Genomic DNA, 23,318 nt, shown 5'->3' on the forward strand with positions numbered 1-23,318 from the left:
GATTGGACCTAGGGTTAGGGTTAGGTTGAGGGCTAGGGTTAGAAAGACGATTTGGGTGAATATTGGACCTAGGGTTAGGGTTATGTTGAGGGCTAGGGTTAGAGAGACGGTTAGGGTTAGGATTGGACCTAGGGTTAGGGTTATGTTGAGGGCTGGGGTCACAGAAACGGTTAGGGTTAGGATTGGACCAAGGGTTAGGGTTATGTTGAGGGCTAGGGTTAGAGAGACGGTTAGGGTTAGGATTGGACCTAGGGTTAGGGTTATGTTGAGGGCTAGGGTTAGAGAGACGGTTAGGGTTAGGATTGGACCTAGGGTTAGGGTTATGTTGAGGGCTAGTGTTAGAGAGACGGTTAGGGTTAGGATTGGACCTAGGGTTAGGGTTATGTTGAGGGCTAGGGTTAGAGAGACGGTTAGCGTTAGGATTGGACCTAGGGTTATGGTTAGCTTGAGGGCTAGGCTTAGAGATACAATTAGGGATAGGATTGAACCTAGGTTTAGGGGTAGGTTGAGGACTAGTGTTAGAGAGATGGTTAGGGTTAGGATTGGACCTAGGAATAGGGTTAGGTTGAGGGCTAGGGTTAGACAGACGAATAGGGTGAATATTGGACCTAGGGATAGGGTTATGTTGAGGGGTAGGGTTAGAGAGACGGTTAGGGTTAGGATTGGACCTAGGGTTAGGGTTATGTTGAGGGCTAGTGTTAGAGAGACGGTTAGGGTTAGGATTGGACCTAGGGTTAAGGTTATGTTGAGGGCTAGGGTTAGAGAGACTGTTAGGGCTAGGTTTGGACCTAGGGTTAGGATTAGGTTGAGTGCAAGGGTTTGACAGACGGTTAGGGTGAAGATTGCACCTAGGGTGAGGGTTATGTTGAGGGCTAGGGTAAGAGAGACGGTTAGGGTTAGGATTGGACCTAGGGTTAGGGTTATGTTGAGGGCTAGGGTTAGAGAGACGGTTAGGGTTAAGATTGGACCTAGGGTTAGGGTTATGTTGAGGGCTAGGGATAGAGAGGCGGTTAGGGTTAGGATTGGACCTAGGGTTAGGGTTATGTTGAGGGCTAGGGTTAGAGAGACGGTTAGGGTTAGGATTGGACCTAGGGTTAGGGTTATGTTGAGGGCTAGGGTTAGAGAGACGGTTAGGGTTAGGATTGGACCGAGGGTTAAGGTTATGTTGAGGGCTAGGGTTACAGAGACGGTTAGGGTTAGATTGGACCTAGGATTAGGGTTATGTTGAGGACTAGGGTTAGAGAGACGGTTAGGGTTAGCTTTGGACCTAGGGTTAGTGTTATGTTGAGGGCTAGGGTTAGAGAGAAGGTTAGGGTTAGGATTGGACCTAGGGTTAGGGTTATGTTGAGGGCTAGGGTTAGAGAGACGGTTAGGATTAGGATTCGACCTAGGGTTAGGGTTACATTGAGGGCTAGGGTTAGAAAGACGGTTAGGGTGAGGATTGGACCTAGGGTTAGGGTTATATTGAGGACTAGGGTTAGAGAGACGGTTAGGGTTAGGATTGGACCTAGGTTTAGGGTTAGGTTGAGTACTAGGGTTAGAGAGATGCTTAGGGTTAGGATAGGACCTAGGGTTAGGGTTAGGTTGAGGGCTAGGGTTAGACAGACGGTTAGGGTGAATATTGGACCTAGGGTTAGGGTTATGTTGAGGGCTAGGGTTAGAGAGACCGTTAGGGTTAGGATTGGACCTAGGGTTAGGGTTAGGTTGAGGGCTAGGGTCACAGACACGGTTAGGGTTAGGATTGGACCTAGGGTTAGGGTTATGTTGAGGGCTAGGGTTAGAGAGACGGTTAGGGTTAGGATTGGACCTAGGGTTAGGGTTATGTTGAGGGGCTAGGTTTAGAGAGACGGTTAGGGTTAGGATTGGACCTAGGGTTAGGGTTATGTTGAGGGCTAGGGTTACAGAGACGATTAGGGTTAGGATAGGACCTAGGGTTAGGGTTATGTTGAGGGCTAGGGTTAGAGAGACGGTTAGGGTTAGGATTGGACGTAGGGTTAAGGTTATGTTGACGGCTAGGGTTAGAGAGACGGTTAGGGTTAGCATTGGACCTAGGGTTAAGTTTATGTTGAGGGCTAAGTTTAGAGAGACGTTTAGGGCTAGGATTGGACCTAGGGTTAGGGTTAGGTTGAGGGCTAGGGTTAGACAGACGGTTACGGTGAAGATTGGACCTAGGGTTAGGGTTATGTTGAGGGCTAGGGTTAGAGAGACGGTTAGGGTTAGGATTGGTCCTAGGGTTAGGGTTATGTTGAGGGCTAGGGTCACAGAGACGGTTAGGGTTAGGATTGGACCTAGGGTTAGGGTTATGTTGAGGGCTAGTGTTAGAGAGACCCTTACGGTTAGGATTGGACCTAGGGTTAGGGTTATATTGAGGGCTAGGGATAGAGAGACGGTTAGGGTTAGGATTGGTCCTAGGGTTAGGGTTATGTTCACGGCTAGGGTTAGAGAGACGGTTAGGGTTAGGATTGGACCTAGGGTTAGGGTTATGTTGAGGGCTAGGGTTAGACAGACGGTTAGGGTGAAGATTGGACCTAGGGTTAGGGTTATGTTGAGGGCTAGTTTTAGAGAGACGGTTAGGGTTAGGATTGGACCTAGGGTTAGGGTTATGTTGAGGGCTAGGGTTAGAGAGACGGTTAGGGTTAGGATTGGACCTAGGGTTAGGGTTATGTTGAGGGCTAGGGTTAGAGAGACGGTAATGTTTAGGATTGGACCTAGGGTTAGGGTTATGTTGAGGGCTAGGGTTAGAGAGACCGTTAGGGTTAGGATTGGACCTAGGGTTAGGGTTATGTTGAGGGCTAATGTTAGAGAGACAATTAGGGTTAGGATTGGACCTAGGGTTAAGGTTATGTTGAGGGCTAGGGTTAGAGAGACGGTTAGGGTTAGGATTGGACCTAGGTTTAGCGTTAGGTTGAGTACTAGGGTTAGAGACATGGTTAGGGTTAGGATTGGACCTAGGGTTAGGGTTAGGTTGAGGGCTAGGGTTAGACAGACGAATAGGGTGAATATTGGACCTAGGGTTAGGGTTATGTTGAGGGCTAGGGTTAGAGAGACGGTTAGGGTTAGGATTGGACCTAGGGTTAGGGTTATGTTGAGGGCTAGTGTCACAGAGACGGTTAGGGTGAGGATTGGACCTAGGGTTAGGGTTATGTTGAGGGCTAGTGTTAGAGAGACGGTTAGAGTTAGGATTGGACCTAGGGTTAGGGTTATGTTGAGGGCTAGGGTTAGAGAGACGGTTAGGGTTAGGATTGGACCTAGGGTTAGGGTTAGGTTGAGGGCTAGGGTTAGACAGACGATTTGGGTGAATATTGGACCTAGGGTTAGGGTTATGTTGAGGGGTAGGGTTAGAGAGACGGATAGGGTTAGGATTGGACCTAGGGTTAGGGTTATGTTGAGGGCTGGGGTCACAGAGACGGTTAGGGTTAGGATTGGACCAAGGGTTAGGGTTATGTTGAGGGCTAGGGTTAGAGAGACGGTTAGGGTTAGGATTGGACCTAGGGTTAGGGTTATGTTGAGGGCTAGGGTTAGAGAGACGGTAATGTTTAGGATTGGACCTAGGGTTAGGGTTATGTTGAGGGCTAGGTTTAGAGAGACCGTTAGGGTTAGGATTGGACGTAGGGTTAGGGTTATGTTGAGGGCTAATGTTAGAGAGACAATTAGGGTTAGGATTGGACCTAGGGTTAAGGGTATGTTGAGGGCTAGGGTTAGAGAGACGGTTAGGGTTAGGATTGGACCTAGGTTTAGCGTTAGGTTGAGTACTAGGGTTAGAGAGATGGTTAGGGTTAGGATTGGACCTAGGGTTAGGGTTATGTTGAGGGCTAGGGTTAGAGAGACGGTTAGGGTTAGGATTGGACCTAGGGTTAGGGTTAGGTTGAGGGCTAGGGTTAGAAAGACGATTTGGGTGAATATTGGACCTAGGGTTAGGGTTATGTTGAGGGCTAGGGTTAGAGAGACGGTTAGGGTTAGGATTGGACCTAGGGTTAGGGTTATGTTGAGGGCTGGGGTCACAGAAACGGTTAGGTTTAGGATTGGACCAAGGGTTAGGGTTATGTTGAGGGCTAGGGTTAGAGAGACGGTTAGGGTTAGGATTGGACCTAGGGCTAGAGTTATGTTGAGGGCTAGGTTTAGAGAGACGGTTAGGGTTAGGATTGGACCTAGGGTTAGGGTTATGTTGAGCGCTAGAGTTAGTGAGACGGTTAGGGTTAGGATTGGACCTAGGGTTAGGGTTATGTTGAGGGCTAGGGTTAGAGATACGGTTAGGGTTAGGATTGGACCTAGGGTTAAGGTTATGTTGAGGGCTAGGGTTAGATAGAGGGTTAGGGCTAGGTTTGGACCTAGGCTGAGGGTTAGGTTGAGGGCTAGGTTTAGACAGACGGTTAGGGTGAATATTGGAGCTAGAGTTAGGGTTATGTTGAGGGCTAGGTTTAGAGATTCCGTTAGGGTTAGGATTGGACCTAGGGTTAGGGTTATGTTGAGAGCTAGGGTTAGAGAGACTGTTAGGGTTAGGATTGGACCTAGGGTAAGGGTTATGTTGAGGGCTAGGGTTAGAGAGATGGTTAGGGTTAGGATTGCACCTACGGTTAGGGTTATGTTGAGGGCTAGGGTTAGAGAGACGGTTAGGGTTAGGATTGGACATAGGGTTAGGGTTATGTTGAGGGCTAGGGTTAGAGAGACGGTTAGGGTGAGGATCGACCTAGGGTAAGGGTTATGTTGAGGGCTAGGGTTAGAGAGACGGTTAGGGTTAGGATTGGACCTAGGGTTAGGGTTATGTAGTGGGCTAGGGTCACAGAGACGGTTAGGGTTAGGATTGGACCTAGGGTTAGGGTTATGTTGAGGGCTAGGGTTACAGAGACGATTAGGGTTAGGATAGGACCTAGGGTTAGGGTTATGTTGAGGGCTAGGGTTAGAGAGACGGTTAGTGTTAGGATTGGACGTAGGGTTAAGGTTATGTTGACGGCTAGGGTTAGAGAGACGGTTAGGGTTAGCATTGGACCTAGGGTTAAGTTTATGTTGAGGGCTAAGGTTAGAGAGACGTTTAGGGCTAGGATTGGACCTAGGGTTAGGGTTAGGTTGAGGGCTAGGGTTAGACAGACGGTTAGGGTGAAGATTGGACCTAGGGTTAGGGTTATGTTGAGGGCTAGGGTTAGAGAGACGGTTAGGGTTAGGATTGGTCCTAGGGTTAGGGTTATGTTGATGGCTAGGGTCACAGAGACGGTTAGGGTTAGGATTGGACCTAGGGTTAGGGTTATGTTGAGGGCTAGTGTTAGAGAGACCCTTACGGTTAGGAATGGACCTAGGGTTAGGGTTATGTTGAGGGCTAGGGATAGAGAGACGGTTAGTGTTAGGATTGGTACTAGGGTTAGGGTTATGTTCACGGCTAGGGTTAGAGAGACGGTTAGGGTTAGGATTGGACCTAGGGTTAGGGTTATGTTGAGGGCTAGGGTTAGACAGACGGTTAGGGTGAAGATTGGACCTAGGGTTAGGGTTATGTTGAGGGCTAGTTTTAGAGAGACGGTTAGGGTTAGGATTGGACCTAGGGTTAGGGTTATGTTGAGGGCTAGGGTTAGAGAGACGGTTAGGGTTAGGATTGGACCTAGGGTTAGGGTTATGTTGAGGGCTAGGGTTAGAGAGACGGTAATGTTTAGGATTGGACCTAGGGTTAGGGTTATGTTGAGGGCTAGGGTTAGAGAGACCGTTAGGGTTAGGATTGGACCTAGGGTTAGGGTTATGTTGAGGGCTAATGTTAGAGAGACAATTAGGGTTAGGATTGGACCTAGGGTTAAGGTTATGTGGAGGGCTAGGGTTAGAGAGACGGTTAGGGTTAGGATTGGACCTAGGTTTAGCGTTAGGTTGAGTACTAGGGTTAGAGACATGGTTAGGGTTAGGATTGGACCTAGGGTTAGGGTTAGGTTGAGGGCTAGGGTTAGACAGACGAATAGGGTGAATATTGGACCTAGGGTTAGGGTTATGTTGAGGGCTAGGGTTAGAGAGACGGTTAGGGTTAGGATTGGACCTAGGGTTAGGGTTATGTTGAGGGCTAGTGTCACAGAGACGGTTAGGGTTAGGATTGGACCTAGGGTTAGGGTTATGTTGAGGGCTAGTGTTAGAGAGACGGTTAGGGTTAGGATTGGACCTAGGGTTAAGGTTATGTTGAGGGCTAGGGTTAGAGAGACGGTTAGGGTTAGGATTGGACCTAGGTTTAGCGTTAGGTTGAGTACTAGGGTTAGAGAGATGGTTAGGGTTAGGATTGGACCTAGGGTTAGGGTTATGTTGAGGGCTAGGGTTAGAGAGACGGTTAGGGTTAGGATTGGACCTAGGGTTAGGGTTAGGTTGAGGGCTAGGGTTAGAAAGACGATTTGGGTGAATATTGGACCTAGGGTTAGGGTTATGTTGAGGGCTAGGGTTAGAGAGACGGTTAGGGTTAGGATTGGACCTAGGGTTAGGGTTATGTTGAGGGCTGGGGTCACAGAAACGGTTAGGGTTAGGATTGGACCAAGGGTTAGGGTTATGTTGAGGGCTAGGGTTAGAGAGACGGTTAGGGTTAGGATTGGACCTAGGGCTAGAGTTATGTTGAGGGCTAGGTTTAGAGAGACGGTTAGGGTTAGGATTGGACCTAGGGTTAGGGTTATGTTGAGCGCTAGAGTTAGAGTGACGGTTAGGGTTAGGATTGGACCTAGGGTTAGGGTTATGTTGAGGGCTAGGGTTAGAGATACGGTTAGGGTTAGGATTGGACCTAGGGTTAAGGTTATGTTGAGGGCTAGGGTTAGATAGAGGGTTAGGGCTAGGTTTGGACCTAGGGTTAGGGTTAGGTTGAGGGCTAGGTTTAGACAGAGGGTTAGGGTGAATATTGGAGCTAGCGTTAGGGTTATGTTGAGGGCTAGGTTTAGAGATTCCGTTAGGGTTAGGATTGGACCTAGGGTTAGGGTTATGTTGAGGGCTAATGTTAGAGAGACAATTAGGGTTAGGATTGGACCTAGGGTTAAGGTTATGTTGAGGGCTAGGGTTAGAGAGACGGTTAGGGTTAGGATTGGACCTAGGTTTAGCGTTAGGTTGAGTACTAGGGTTAGAGAGATGGTTAGGGTTAGGATTGGACCTAGGGTTAGGGTTATGTTGAGGGCTAGGGTTAGAGAGACGGTTAGGGTTAGGATTGGACCTAGGGTTAGGGTTAGGTTGAGGGCTAGGGTTAGAAAGACGATTTGGGTGAATATTGGACCTAGGGTTAGGGTTATGTTGAGGACTAGGGTTAGAGAGACGGTTAGGGTTAGGATTGGACCTAGGGTTAGGGTTATGTTGAGGGCTGGGGTCACAGAGACGGTTAGGGTTAGGATTGGACCTAGGGTTAGGGTTATGTTGAGGGCTAGGGTTAGAGAGACGGTTAGGGTTAGGATTGGACCTAGGGCTAGAGTTATGTTGAGGGCTAGGTTTAGAGAGACGGTTAGGGTTTGGATTGGACCTAGGGTTAGGGTTATGTTGAGCGCTAGAGTTAGAGAGACGGTTAGGGTTAGGATTGGACCTAGGGTTAGGGTTATGTTGAGGGCTAGGGTTAGAGAGACGGTTAGGGTTAGGATTGGACCTAGGGTTAAGGTTATGTTGAGGGCTAGGGTTAGATAGAGGGTTAGGGCTAGGTTTGGACCTAGGGTTAGGGTTAGGTTGAGGGCTAGGTTTAGACAGACGGTTAGGGTGAATATTGGAGCTAGGGTTAGGGTTATGTTGAGTGCTAGGGTTAGAGAGACGGTTAGGGTTAAGATTGGACCTAGGGTTAGGGTTATGTTGAGGGCTAGGGTCACAGAGACGGTTAGGGTTAGGATTGGACCTAGGGTTAGGGTTATGTTGAGGGCTAGGGTTAGAGAGACGGTAAGGTAGGATTGGACCTAGGGTTAGGGTTATGTTGAGGGCTAGGGTTAGAGAGACGGTTAGGCTTAGGATTGGACCTAGGGTTAGGGTTATGTTGAGGGCTAGGGTTAGAGAGACGGTTAGGGTGAGTATTGGACCTAGGGTTAGGGTTATATTGAGGGCTAGGGTTAGAGAGACGGTTAGGGTTAGGATTGGACCTAGGGTTAGGGTTATGTTGAGGGCTAGGGTTAGAGAGACGGTTAGGGTTAGGATTGGACCTAGGGTTAGGGTTATATTGAGAGCTAGGGTTAGAGAGACGGTTAGGGTTAGGATTGGACCTAGGGTAAGGGTTATGTTGAGGGCTAGGGTTAGAGAGATGGTTAGGGTTAGGATTGCACCTACGGTTAGGGTTATGTTGAGGGCTAGGGTTAGAGAGACGGTTAGGGTTAGGATTGGACATAGGGTTAGGGTTATGTTGAGGGCTAGGGTTAGAGAAACGGTTAGGGTGAGGATCGACCTAGGGTAAGGGTTATGTTGAGGGCTAGGGTTAGAGAGACGGTTAGGGTTAGGATTGGACCTAGGGTTAGGGTTATGTAGTGGGCTAGGGTCACAGAGACGGTTAGGGTTAGGATTGGACCTAGGGTTAGGGTTATGTTGAGGGCTAGGGTAAGAGAGACGGTTAGGGTTAGGATTGGACCTAGGGTTAAGGTTATGTTGAGGGCTAGGGTTAGAGAGACAATTAGGGTTAGGATTGGACCTAGGGTTAAGGTTATGTTGAGGGCTAGGGTTAGAGCGACGGTTAGTGTTAGGATTGGAACTAGGTTTAGCGTTAGGTTGAGTACTAGGGTTAGAGAGATATTTAGGGTTAGGATTAGACCTAGGGTTAGGGTTAGGTTGAGGGCTAGGCGTTAGAAAGACGGTTAGGGTGAATATTGGACCTAGGGTTAGGGTTATGTTGAGGGCTAGGGTTAGAGAGATGGTTAGGGTGAGGATTGGACCTAGGGTTAGGGTTATGTTGAGGGCTAGGGTCACAGAGATAGTTAGGGTTAGGATTGGACCTAGGGTTAGGGTTATGTTGAGGGCTAGGGTTAGAGAGACGGTTAGGGCTAGGATTGGACCTAGGGTTAGGGTTATTTTGAGGGCTAGGGTTAGAGAGACGGTTAGGGTTAGGATTGGACCTAGGGTTAAGGTTATGTTGAGGGCTAGGGTTAGAGAGACGGTTAGGGTTAGGTTGGACCTAGGATTAGGGTTATGTTGAGGGAGAGTGTTAGAGAGAGGGTTAGGGCTATGTTTGGACCTAGGGTTAGGGTTAGGTTGAGGGCTAGGGTTAGACAGACGGTTAGGGTGAATATTGGACCTAGGGTTAGGGTTATGTTGAGGGCTAGGGTTAGAGAGACGGTTAGGGTTAGGATTGGACCTAGGGTTAGGGTTATGTAGTGGGCTAGGGTCACAGAGACGGTTAGGGTTAGGATTGGACCTAGGGTTAGGGTTATGTTGAGGGCTAGGGTTAGAGAGACGGTTAGGGTTAGGATTGGACCTAGGGTTAAGGTTATGTTGAGGGCTAGGGTTAGAGAGACAATTAGGGTTAGGATTGGACCTAGGGTTAAGGTTATGTTGAGGGCTAGGGTTAGAGCGACGGTTAGTGTTAGGATTGGAACTAGGTTTAGCGTTAGGTTGAGTACTAGGGTTAGAGAGATATTTAGGGTTAGGATTGGACCTAGGGTTAGGGTTAGGTTGAGGGCTAGGCGTTAGAAAGACGGTTAGGGTGAATATTGGACCTAGGGTTAGGGTTATGTTGAGGGCTAGGGTTAGAGAGATGGTTAGGGTGAGGATTGGACCTAGGGTTAGGGTTATGTTGAGGGCTAGGGTCACAGAGATAGTTAGGGTTAGGATTGGACCTAGGGTTAGGGTTATGTTGAGGGCTAGGGTTAGAGAGACGGTTAGGGCTAGGATTGGACCTAGGGTTAGGGTTATGTTGAGGGCTAGGGTTAGAGAGACGGTTAGGGTTAGGATTGGACCTAGGGTTAAGGTTATGTTGAGGGATAGGGTTAGAGAGACGGTTAGGGTTAGGTTGGACCTAGGATTAGGGTTATGTTGAGGGCGAGTGTTAGAGAGAGGGTTAGGGCTATGTTTGGACCTAGGGTTAGGGTTAGGTTGAGGGCTAGGGTTAGACAGACGGTTAGGGTGAATATTGGACCTAGGGTTAGGGTTATGTTGAGGGCTAGGGTTAGAGAGACGGTTAGGGTTAGGATTGGACCTAGGGTTAGGGTTATGTTGAGTGCTAGGGTTAGAGAGACGGTTAGGGTTACGATTGGACCTAGGGTTAGGGTTATGTTGAGGGCTAGGGTTAGAGAGACGGTTAGGGTTAGGATTGGACCTAGGGTTAAGGTTATGTTGAGGGCTAGGGTTAGAGAGAGGGTTAGGGCTAGGTTTGGACCTAGGGTTAGGGTTAGGTTGAGGGCTAGGTTTAGACAGACTGTTAGGGTGAATATTGGACCTAGGGTTAGGGTTATGTTGAGGGCTAGGGTCACAGAGACGGTTAGGGTTAGGATTGGACCTAGGGTTAGGGTTATGTTGAGGGCTAGGGATAGAGAGACGGTAAGGTAGGATTGGACCTAGGGTTAGTTTTATGTTGAGGGCTAGGGTTAGAGAGACGGTTAGGGTTAGGATTGGACCTAGTTTTAGGGTTATGTTGAGGGCTAGGGTTAGAGAGACGGTTAGGGTTAGGATTGGACCTAGGGTTAGGGTTATGTTGAGGGCTAGGGTTAGAGAGACGGTTAGGGTGAGGATTGGACCTAGGGTTAGGGTTATATTGAGGGCTAGGGTTAGAGAGACGGTTAGGGTTAGGATTGGACCTAGGGTTAGGGTTATGTTGAGGGCTAGGGTTAGAGAGACGGTTAGGGTTAGGATTGGACCTAGGGTTAGGGTTATATTGAGAGCTAGGGTTAGAGAGACGGTTAGGGTTAAGATTGGACCTAGGGTAAGGGTTATGTTGAGGGCTAGGGTTAGAGAGACGGTTAGGGTTAGGATTGGACCTAGGGTTAGGGTTATGTTGAGGGCTAGGGTTAGAGAGACGGTTAGGGTTAGGATTGGACCTAGGGTTAGGGTTATGTTGAGGGCTAGGTTTAGAGAGACGGTTAGGGTGAGGATTGGACCTAGGGTTAGGGTTATGTTGAGGGCTAGGGTTAGAGAGACAGTTAGGGTTAGGTTTGGACCTAGGGTTAAGGTTATGTTGAGGGCTAGGGTTAGAGAAACGGTTAGGGCTAGGTTTGGACCTAGGATTAGGATTAGGTTGAGTGCAAGAGTTAGACAGACGGTTAGGGTGAAGATTGCACCTAGGGTGATGGTTATGTTGAGGGCTAGGGTAAGAGAGACGGTTAGGGTTAGGATTGGACCTAGGTTTAGGGTTATGTTGAGGGCTAGGGTTAGCGAGACGGTTAGGGTTAGGATTGGACCTAGGGTTAGGGTTATGTTGAGGGCTAGGGTTAGAGAGACGGTTAGGGTTACGATTGGACCTAGGGTTAGGGTTATGTTGAGGGCTAGGGATAGAGAGGCGGTTAGGGTTAGGATTGGACCTAGGGTTATGGTTATGTTGAGGGCTAGGGTTAGATAGACGGTTAGGGTTAGGATTGGACCTAGGGTTAGGGTTATGTTGAGGGCTAGGGTTAGAGCGACGGTTAGGGTTAGGATTGGACCGAGGGTTAAGGTTTTGTTGAGGGCTAGGGTCACAGAGACGGTTAGGGTTAGGATTGGACCTAGGGTTAGGGTTACGTTGAGGGCTAGTGTTAGAGAGACGGTTACGGTTAGCATTGGACCTAGGGTTAGGGTTATGTTGAGGGCTAGGGATAGAGAGACGGTTAGGGTTAGGATTGGACCTAGGGTTAGGGTTATGTTCAGGGCTAGGGTTAGAGAGACGGTTAGGGTTAGGATTGGACCTAGGGTTAGGTTTATGTTCAGGGCTAGGGTTAGAGAGACGGTTAGGGTTAGGATTGGACCTAGGTTTAGCGTTAGGTTGAGTACTAGCGTTAGAGAGATGGTTAGGGTTAGGATTGGACCTACGGTTAGGGTTAGGTTGAGGGCTAGGGTTAGACAGACGAATAGGGTGAATATTGGACCTAGGGTTAGGGTTATGTTGAGGGCTAGTGTTGGAGAGACGGTTAGGGTTAGGATTGGACCTAGGGTTAGGGTTATGTTGAGGGCTAGTGTCACAGAGACGGTTAGGGTTAGGATTGGACCTAGGGTTAGGGTTATGTTGAGGGCTAGTGTTAGAGAGACGGTTAGGGTTAGGATTGGACCTAGGGTTAGGGTTATATTGAGAGCTAGGGTTAGAGAGACGGTTAGGGTTAAGATTGGACCTAGGGTAAGGGTTATGTTGAGGACAAGGGTTAGAGAGACGGTTAGGGTTAGGATTGGACCTAGGGTTAGGGTTATGTTGAGGACTAGGGTTAGAGAGACGGTTAGGGTTAGGATTGGACCTAGGGTTAGGGTTATGTTGAGGGCTAGGGTTAGAGAGACGGTTAGGGTGAGGATTGGACCTAGGGTTAGGGTTATGTTGAGGGCTAGGGTTAGAGAGACAGTTAGGGCTAGGTTTGGACCTAGGGTTAGGATTAGGTTGAGTGCAAGAGTTAGACAGACGGTTAGGGTGAAGATTGCACCTAGGGTGATGGTTATGTTGAGGGCTAGGGTAAGAGAGACGGTTAGGGTTAGGATTGGACCTAGGTTTAGGGTTATGTTGAGGGCTAGGGTTAGCGAGACGGTTAGGGTTAGGATTGGACCTAGGGTTAGGGTTATGTTGAGGGCTAGGGTTAGAGAGACGGTTAGGGTTAGGATTGGACCTAGGGTTAGGGTTATGTTGAGGGCTAGGGATAGAGAGGCGGTTAGGGTTAGGATTGGACCTAGGGTTATGGTTATGTTGAGGGCTAGGGTTAGATAGACGGTTAGGGTTAGGATTGGACCTAGGGTTAGGGTTATGTTGAGGGCTAGGGTTAGAGCGACGGTTAGGGTTAGGATTGGACCGAGGGTTAAGGTTATGTTGAGGGCTAGGGTCACAGAGACGGTTAGGGTTAGGATTGGACCTAGGGTTAGGGTTACGTTGAGGGCTAGTGTTAGAGAGACGGTTACGGTTAGCATTGGACCTAGGGTTAGGGTTATATTGAGGGCTAGGGATAGAGAGACGGTTAGGGTTAGGATTGGACCTAGGGTTAGGGTTATGTTCAGGGCTAGGGTTAGAGAGACGGTTAGGGTTAGGATTGGACCTAGGGTTAGGGTTATGTTCAGGGCTAGGGTTAGAGAGACGGTTAGGGTTAGGATTGGACCTAGGTTTAGCGTTAGGTTGAGTACTAGGGTTAGAGAGATGGTTAGGGTTAGGATTGGACCTAGGGTTAGGGTTACGTTGAGGGCTAGGGTTAGACAGACGAATAGGGTGAATATTGGACCTAGGGTTAGGGTTATGTTGAGGGCTAGTGTTGGAGAGACGGTTAGGGTTAGGATTGGACCTAGGGTTAGGGTTATGTTGAGGGCTAGTGTCACAGAGACGGTTAGGGTTAGGATTGGACCTAGGGTTAGGGTTATGTTGAGGGCTAGTGTTAGAGAGTCGGTTAGGGTTAGGATTGGACCTAGGGTTAGGGTTATGTTGAGGGCTAGGGTTAGAGAGACGGTTAGGGTTAGGATTGGACCTACGGTTAGGGTTATGTTGAGGGCTAGGGTTAGAGAGACGGTTAGGGTTAGGATTGGACCTAGGGTTAGGGTTATGTTGAGGGCTAGGGTTACACAGACGATTAGGGTGAATATTGTACCTAGGGTTAGGGTTATGTTGAGGGCTAGGGTTAGAGAGACGGTTAGGGTTAGGATTGGACCTAGGGTTAGGGTTATGTTTTGGGCTAGGGTCACAGAGACGGTTAGGGTTAGGATTGGACCAAGGGTTAGGGTTATGTTGAGGGCTAGGGTTAGAGAGACGGTTAGGGTTAGGATTGGACCTAGGGTTAGGGTTATGTTGAGGGCTAGGGTCACAGAGACGGTTAGGGTTAGGATTGGACCTAGGGTTAGGGTTATGTTGAGGGCTAGAGTTAGAGAGACGGTTAGGGTTAGGATTGGACCTAGGGTTAGGGTTATGCTGAGGGCTAGGGTTAGAGAGAAGGTTAGGGTTAGGATTGGACCTAGGGTTAGGGTTATGTTGAGGGCTAGTGTTAGAGAGACGGTTAGGGTTAGGATTGGACCTAGGGTTAGGGTTATGTTGAGGACTAGGGTTAGAGAGACTGTTAGGGTTAGGATTGGACCTAGGGTTATGGTTAGCTTGAGGGCTAGGGTTAGAGAGACAATTAGGGTTAGGATTGGACCTAGGTTTAGGGGTAGGTTGAGGACTAGGGTTAGAGAGATGGTTAGGGTTAGGATTGGACCTAGGGTTAGGGTTAGGTTGAGGGCTATGGTTAGACAGACGGTTAGGGTGAAGATTGGACCTTCGTTAGGGTTTTGTTGAGGGCTAGGGTTAGAGAGACGGTTAGGGTTAGGATTGGACCTAGGGTTAGGGTTATGTTGAGGGCTAGGGTTTGAGAGACGGTTAGGGTGAGGATTGGACCTAGGGTTAGTGTTATGTTAAGGGCTAGGGTCACAGAAAAGGTTAGGGTTAGGATTGGACCTAGGGTTAGGGTTATGTTGAGGGCTGGGTTTAGAGAGACGGTTATGGTTAGGATTGAACCTAGGGTTAGGGTTATGTTGAGGGCTAGGGTTAGAGAGACGTTTAGGGTTAGGATTGGACCTAGGGTTAGGGTTATGTTGAGGGCTAGGGTTAGAGAGATGGTTAGGGTTAGTATTGGACCTAGGGTTAGGGTTATGTTGAGGGCTAGGGTTAGAGAGACGGTTAGGGTGAGGATTGGACCTAGGGTAAGGGTTATATTGAGGGCTAGGGTTAGAGAGTCGGTTAGGGTTAGGATTGGACCTAGGGTTAAGGTTATGTTGAGGGCTAGAGTTAGAGAGACGGTTAGGGTTAGCTTGGACCTAGGATTAGGGTTATGTTGAGGGCGAGTGTTAGAGAGAGGGTTAGGGCTATGTTTGGACCTAGGGTTAGGGTTAGGTTGAGGGCTAGGGTTAAACAGACGGTTAGGGTGAATATTGGACCTAGGGTTAGGGTTATGTTGAGGGCTAGGGTTAGAGAGATGGTTAGGGTGAGGATTGGACCTAGGGTGAGGGTTATGTTGAGGGCTAGGGTCACAGAGATAGTTAGGGTTAGGATTGGACCTAGGGTTAGGGTTATGTTGAGGGCTAGGGTTAGAGAGACGGTTAGGGCTAGGATTGGACCTAGGGTTAGGGTTATGTTGAGGGCTAGGGTTAGAGAGACGGTTAGGGTTAGGATTGGACCTAGGGTTAAGGTTATGTTGAGGGCTAGGGTTAGAGAGACGGTTAGGGTTAGGTTGGACCTAGGATTAGGGTTATGTTGAGGGCGAGTGTTAGAGAGAGGGTTAGGGCTATGTTTGGACCTAGGGTTAGGGTTAGGTTGAGGGCTAGGGTTAGACAGACGGTTAGGGTGAATATTGGACCTAGGGTTAGGGTTATATTGAGGGCTAGGGTTAGAGAGAGGGTTAGGGCTAGGTTTGGACCTAGGGTTAGGGTTAGGTTGAGGGCTAGGGATAGAGAGACGGTAAGGTAGGATTGGACCTAGGGTTAGTTTTATGTTGAGGGCTAGGGTTAGAGAGACGGTTAGGGTTAGGATTGGACCTAGTTTTAGGGTTATGTTGAGGGCTAGGGTTAGAGAGACGGTTAGGGTTAGGATTGGACCTAGGGTTAGGGTTATGTTGAGGGCAAGGGTTAGAGAGGCGGTTAGGGTGAGGATTGGACCTAGGGTTAGGGTTATATTGAGGGCTAGGGTTAGAGAGACGGTTAGGGTTAGGATTGGACCTAGGGTTAGGGTTATGTTGAGGGCTAGGGTTAGAGAGACGGTTAGGGTTAGGATTGGACCTAGGGTTAGGGTTATATTGAGAGCTAGGGTTAGAGAGACGGTTAGGGTTAAGATTGGACCTAGGGTAAGGGTTATGTTGAGGGCTAGGGTTAGAGAGACGGTTAGGGTTAGGATTGGACCTAGGGTTAGGGTTATGTTGAGGGCTAGGGTTAGAGAGACGGTTAGGGTTAGGATTGGACCTAGGGTTAGGGTTATGTTGAGGGCTAGGGTTAGAGAGACGGTTAGGGTGAGGATTGGACCTAGGGTTAGGGTTATGTTGAGGGCTAGGGATAGAGAGGCGGTTAGGGTTAGGATTGGACCTAGGGTTATGGTTATGTTGAGGGCTAGGGTTAGATAGACGGTTAGGGTTAGGATTGGACCTAGGGTTAGGGTTATGTTGAGGGCTAGGGTTAGAGCGACGGTTAGGGTTAGGATTGGACCGAGGGTTAAGGTTATGTTGAGGGCTAGGGTCACAGAGACGGTTAGGGTTAGGATTGGACCTAGGGTTAGGGTTACGTTGAGGGCTAGTGTTAGAGAGACGGTTACGGTTAGCATTGGACCTAGGGTTAGGGTTATATTGAGGGCTAGGGATAGAGAGACGGTTAGGGTTAGGATTGGACCTAGGGTTAGGGTTATGTTCAGGGCTAGGGTTAGAGAGACGGTTAGGGTTAGGATTGGACCTAGGATTAGGGTTATGTTCAGGGCTAGGGTTAGAGAGACGGTTAGGGTTAGGATTGGACCTAGGTTTAGCGTTAGGTTGAGTACTAGGGTTAGAGAGATGGTTAGGGTTAGGATTGGACCTAGGGTTAGGGTTACGTTGAGGGCTAGGGTTAGACAGACGAATAGGGTGAATATTGGACCTAGGGTTAGGGTTATGTTGAGGGCTAGTGTCACAGAGACGGTTAGGGTTAGGATTGGACCTAGGGTTAGGGTTATGTTGAGGGCTAGTGTTAGAGAGTCGGTTAGGGTTAGGATTGGACCTAGGGTTAGGGTTATGTTGAGGGCTAGGGTTAGAGAGACGGTTAGGGTTAGGATTGGACCTACGGTTAGGGTTATGTTGAGGGCTAGGGTTAGAGAGACGGTTAGGGTTAGGATTGGACCTAGGGTTAGGGTTATGTTGAGGGCTAGGGTTACACAGACGATTAGGGTGAATATTGTACCTAGGGTTAGGGTTATGTTGAGGGCTAGGGTTAGAGAGACGGTTAGGGTTAGGATTGGACCTAGGGTTAGGGTTATGTTTTGGGCTAGGGTCACAGAGACGGTTAGGGTTAGGATTGGACCAAGGGTTAGGGTTATGTTGAGGGCTAGGGTTAGAGAGACGGTTAGGGTTAGGATTGGACCTAGGGTTAGGGTTATGTTGAGGGCTAGGGTCACAGAGACGGTTAGGGTTAGGATTGGACCTAGGGTTAGGGTTATGTTGAGGGCTAGAGTTAGAGAGACGGTTAGGGTTAGGATTGGACCTAGGGTTAGGGTTATGCTGAGGGCTAGGGTTAGAGAGAAGGTTAGGGTTAGGATTGGACCTAGGGTTAGGGTTATGTTGAGGGCTAGTGTTAGAGAGACGGTTAGGGTTAGGATTGGACCTAGGGTTAGGGTTATGTTGAGGGCTAGGGTTAGAGAGACTGTTAGGGTTAGGATTGGACCTAGGGTTATGGTTAGCTTGAGGGCTAGGGTTAGAGAGACAATTAGGGTTAGGATTGGACCTAGGTTTAGGGGTAGGTTGAAGACTAGGGTTAGAGAGATGGTTAGGGTTAGGATTGGACCTAGGGTTAGGGTTAGGTTGAGGGCTATGGTTAGACAGACGGTTAGGGTGAAGATTGGACCTTCGTTAGGGTTTTGTTGAGGGCTAGGGTTAGAGAGACGGTTAGGGTTAGGATTGGACCTAGGGTTAGGGTTATGTTGAGGGCTAGGGTTTGAGAGACGGTTAGGGTGAGGATTGGACCTAGGGTTAGTGTTATGTTAAGGGCTAGGGTCACAGAAAAGGTTAGGGTTAGGATTGGACCTAGGGTTAGGGTTATGTTGAGGGCTAGGTTTAGAGAGACGGTTATGGTTAGGATTGAACCTAGGGTTAGGGTTATGTTGAGGGCTAGGGTTAGAGAGACGTTTAGGGTTAGGATTGGACCTAGGGTTAGGGTTATGTTGAGGGCTAGGGTTAGAGAGATGGTTAGGGTTAGGATTGGACCTAGGGTTAGGGTTATGTTGAGGGCTAGGGTTAGAGAGACGGTTAGGGTGAGGATTGGACCTAGGGTAAGGGTTATATTGAGGGCTAGGGTTAGAGAGTCGGTTAGGGTTAGGATTGGACCTAGGGTTAAGGTTATGTTGAGGGCTAGAGTTAGAGAGACGGTTAGGGTTAGCTTGGACCTAGGATTAGGGTTATGTTGAGGGCGAGTGTTAGAGAGAGGGTTAGGGCTATGTTTGGACCTAGGGTTAGGGTTAGGTTGAGGGCTAGGGTTAAACAGACGGTTAGGGTGAATATTGGACCTAGGGTTAGGGTTATGTTGAGGGCTAGGGTTAGAGAGATGGTTAGGGTGAGGATTGGACCTAGGGTGAGGGTTATGTTGAGGGCTAGGGTCACAGAGATAGTTAGGGTTAGGATTGGACCTAGGGTTAGGGTTATGTTGAGGGCTAGGGTTAGAGAGACGGTTAGGGCTAGGATTGGACCTAGGGTTAGGGTTATGTTGAGGGCTAGGGTTAGAGAGACGGTTAGGGTTAGGATTGGACCTAGGGTTAAGGTTATGTTGAGGGCTAGGGTTAGAGAGACGGTTAGGGTTAGGTTGGACCTAGGATTAGGGTTATGTTGAGGGCGAGTGTTAGAGAGAGGGTTAGGGCTATGTTTGGACCTAGGGTTAGGGTTAGGTTGAGGGCTAGGGTTAGACAGACGGTTAGGGTGAATATTGGACCTAGGGTTAGGGTTATATTGAGGGCTAGGGTTAGAGAGAGGGTTAGGGCTAGGTTTGGACCTAGGGTTAGGGTTAGGTTGAGGGCTAGGGATAGAGAGACGGTAAGGTAGGATTGGACCTAGGGTTAGTTTTATGTTGAGGGCTAGGGTTAGAGAGACGGTTAGGGTTAGGATTGGACCTAGTTTTAGGGTTATGTTGAGGGCTAGGGTTAGAGAGACGGTTAGGGTTAGGATTGGACCTAGGGTTAGGGTTATGTTGAGGGCAAGGGTTAGAGAGGCGGTTAGGGTGAGGATTGGACCTAGGGTTAGGGTTATATTGAGGGCTAGGGTTAGAGAGACGGTTAGGGTTAGGATTGGACCTAGGGTTAGGGTTATGTTGAGGGCTAGGGTTAGAGAGACGGTTAGGGTTAGGATTGGATCTAGGGTTAGGGTTATATTGAGAGCTAGGGTTAGAGAGACGGTTAGGGTTAAGATTGGACCTAGGGTAAGGGTTATGTTGAGGGCTAGGGTTAGAGAGACGGTTAGGGTTAGGATTGGACCTAGGGTTAGGGTTATGTTGAGGGCTAGGGTTAGAGAGACGGTTAGGGTTAGGATTGGACCTAGGGTTAGGGTTATGTTGAGGGCTAGGGTTAGAGAGACGGTTAGGGTGAGGATTGGACCTAGGGTTAGGGTTATGTTGAGGGCTAGGGTTAGAGAGACACTTAGGGTTAGGTTTGGACCTAGGGTTAAGGTTATGTTGAGGGCTAGGGTTAGAGAAACGGTTACGGCTAGGTTTGGACCTAGGGTTAGGATTAGGTTGAGTGCAAGAGTTAGACAGACGGTTAGGGTGAAGATTGCACCTAGGGTGATGGTTATGTTGAGGGCTAGGGTAAGAGAGACGGTTAGGGTTAGGATTGGACCTAGGTTTAGGGTTATGTTGAGGGCTAGGGTTAGCGAGACGGTTAGGGTTAGGATTGGACCTAGGGTTAGGGTTATGTTGAGGGCTAGGGTTAGAGAGACGGTTAGGGTTAGGATTGGACCTAGGTTTAGCGTTAGGTTGAGTACTAGGGTTAGAGAGATGGTTAGGGTTAGGATTGGACCTAGGGTTAGGGTTATGTTGAGGGCTAGGGTTAGAGAGACGGTTAGGGTTAGGATTGGACCTAGGGTTAGGGTTAGGTTGAGGGCTAGGGTTAGAAAGACGATTTGGGTGAATATTGGACCTAGGGTTAGGGTTATGTTGAGGGCTAGGGTTAGAGAGACGGTTAGGGTTAGGATTGGACCTAGGGTTAGGGTTATGTTGAGGGCTGGGGTCACAGAAACGGTTAGGTTTAGGATTGGACCAAGGGTTAGGGTTATGTTGAGGGCTAGGGTTAGAGAGACGGTTAGGGTTAGGATTGGACCTAGGGCTAGAGTTATGTTGAGGGCTAGGTTTAGAGAGACGGTTAGGGTTAGGATTGGACCTAGGGTTAGGGTTATGTTGAGCGCTAGAGTTAGTGAGACGGTTAGGGTTAGGATTGGACCTAGGGTTAGGGTTATGTTGAGGGCTAGGGTTAGAGATACGGTTAGGGTTAGGATTGGACCTAGGGTTAAGGTTATGTTGAGGGCTAGGGTTAGATAGAGGGTTAGGGCTAGGTTTGGACCTAGGCTGAGGGTTAGGTTGAGGGCTAGGTTTAGACAGACGGTCAGGGTGAATATTGGAGCTAGAGTTAGGGTTATGTTGAGGGCTAGGTTTAGAGATTCCGTTAGGGTTAGGATTGGACCTAGGGTTAGGGTTATGTTGAGAGCTAGGGTTAGAGAGACTGTTAGGGTTAGGATTGGACCTAGGGTAAGGGTTATGTTGAGGGCTAGGGTTAGAGAGATGGTTAGGGTTAGGATTGCACCTACGGTTAGGGTTATGTTGAGGGCTAGGGTTAGAGAGACGGTTAGGGTTAGGATTGGACATAGGGTTAGGGTTATGTTGAGGGCTAGGGTTAGAGAGACGGTTAGGGTGAGGATCGACCTAGGGTAAGGGTTATGTTGAGGGCTAGGGTTAGAGAGACGGTTAGGGTTAGGATTGGACCTAGGGTTAGGGTTATGTAGTGGGCTAGGGTCACAGAGACGGTTAGGGTTAGGATTGGACCTAGGGTTAGGGTTATGTTGAGGGCTAGGGTTACAGAGACGATTAGGGTTAGGATAGGACCTAGGGTTAGGGTTATGTTGAGGGCTAGGGTTAGAGAGACGGTTAGTGTTAGGATTGGACGTAGGGTTAAGGTTATGTTGACGGCTAGGGTTAGAGAGACGGTTAGGGTTAGCATTGGACCTAGGGTTAAGTTTATGTTGAGGGCTAAGGTTAGAGAGACGTTTAGGGCTAGGATTGGACCTAGGGTTAGGGTTAGGTTGAGGGCTAGGGTTAGACAGACGGTTAGGGTGAAGATTGGACCTAGGGTTAGGGTTATGTTGAGGGCTAGGGTTAGAGAGACGGTTAGGGTTAGGATTGGTCCTAGGGTTAGGGTTATGTTGAGGGCTAGGGTCACAGAGACGGTTAGGGTTAGGATTGGACCTAGGGTTAGGGTTATGTTGAGGGCTAGTGTTAGAGAGACCCTTACGGTTAGGAATGGACCTAGGGTTAGGGTTATGTTGAGGGCTAGGGATAGAGAGACGGTTAGTGTTAGGATTGGTACTAGGGTTAGGGTTATGTTCACGGCTAGGGTTAGAGAGACGGTTAGGGTTAGGATTGGACCTAGGGTTAGGGTTATGTTGAGGGCTAGGGTTAGACAGACGGTTAGGGTGAAGATTGGACCTAGGGTTAGGGTTATGTTGAGGGCTAGTTTTAGAGAGACGGTTAGGGTTAGGATTGGACCTAGGGTTAGGGTTATGTTGAGGGCTAGGGTTAGAGAGACGGTTAGGGTTAGGATTGGACCTAGGGTTAGGGTTATGTTGAGGGCTAGGGTTAGAGAGACGGTAATGTTTAGGATTGGACCTAGGGTTAGGGTTATGTTGAGGGCTAGGGTTAGAGAGACCGTTAGGGTTAGGATTGGACCTAGGGTTAGGGTTATGTTGAGGGCTAATGTTAGAGAGACAATTAGGGTTAGGATTGGACCTAGGGTTAAGGTTATGTTGAGGGCTAGGGTTAGAGAGACGGTTAGGGTTAGGATTGGACCTAGGTTTAGCGTTAGGTTGAGTACTAGGGTTAGAGACATGGTTAGGGTTAGGATTGGACCTAGGGTTAGGGTTAGGTTGAGGGCTAGGGTTAGACAGACGAATAGGGTGAATATTGGACCTAGGGTTAGGGTTATGTTGAGGGCTAGGGTTAGAGAGACGGTTAGGGTTAGGATTGGACCTAGGGTTAGGGTTATGTTGAGGGCTAGTGTCACAGAGACGGTTAGGGTTAGGATTGGACCTAGGGTTAGGGTTATGTTGAGGGCTAGTGTTAGAGAGACGGTTAGGGTTAGGATTGGACCTAGGGTTAAGGTTATGTTGAGGGCTAGGGTTAGAGAGACGGTTAGGGTTAGGATTGGACCTAGGTTTAGCGTTAGGTTGAGTACTAGGGTTAGAGAGATGGTTAGGGTTAGGATTGGACCTAGGGTTAGGGTTATGTTGAGGGCTAGGGTTAGAGAGACGGTTAGGGTTAGGATTGGACCTAGGGTTAGGGTTAGGTTGAGGGCTAGGGTTAGAAAGACGATTTGGGTGAATATTGGACCTAGGGTTAGGGTTATGTTGAGGGCTAGGGTTAGAGAGACGGTTAGGGTTAGGATTGGACCTAGGGTTAGGGTTATGTTGAGGGCTGGGGTCACAGAAACGGTTAGGGTTAGGATTGGACCAAGGGTTAGGGTTATGTTGAGGGCTAGGGTTAGAGAGACGGTTAGGGTTAGGATTGGACCTAGGGCTAGAGTTATGTTGAGGGCTAGGTTTAGAGAGACGGTTAGGGTTAGGATTGGACCTAGGGTTAGGGTTATGTTGAGCGCTAGAGTTAGAGTGACGGTTAGGGTTAGGATTGGACCTAGGGTTAGGGTTATGTTGAGGGCTAGGGTTAGAGATACGGTTAGGGTTAGGATTGGACCTAGGGTTAAGGTTATGTTGAGGGCTAGGGTTAGATAGAGGGTTAGGGCTAGGTTTGGACCTAGGGTTAGGGTTAGGTTGAGGGCTAGGTTTAGACAGAGGGTTAGGGTGAATATTGGAGCTAGCGTTAGGGTTATGTTGAGGGCTAGGTTTAGAGATTCCGTTAGGGTTAGGATTGGACCTAGGGTTAGGGTTATGTTGAGGGCTAATGTTAGAGAGACAATTAGGGTTAGGATTGGACCTAGGGTTAAGGTTATGTTGAGGGCTAGGGTTAGAGAGACGGTTAGGGTTAGGATTGGACCTAGGTTTAGCGTTAGGTTGAGTACTAGGGTTAGAGAGATGGTTAGGGTTAGGATTGGACCTAGGGTTAGGGTTATGTTGAGGGCTAGGGTTAGAGAGACGGTTAGGGTTAGGATTGGACCTAGGGTTAGGGTTAGGTTGAGGGCTAGGGTTAGAAAGACGATTTGGGTGAATATTGGACCTAGGGTTAGGGTTATGTTGAGGACTAGGGTTAGAGAGACGGTTAGGGTTAGGATTGGACCTAGGGTTAGGGTTATGTTGAGGGCTGGGGTCACAGAGACGGTTAGGGTTAGGATTGGACCTAGGGTTAGGGTTATGTTGAGGGCTAGGGTTAGAGAGACGGTTAGG

This window comes from Miniopterus schreibersii (assembly GCF_964146895.1).
Source record: "Miniopterus schreibersii genome assembly, chromosome: 11".
NCBI classification, from domain to species: Eukaryota; Metazoa; Chordata; class Mammalia; order Chiroptera; family Miniopteridae; genus Miniopterus; species Miniopterus schreibersii.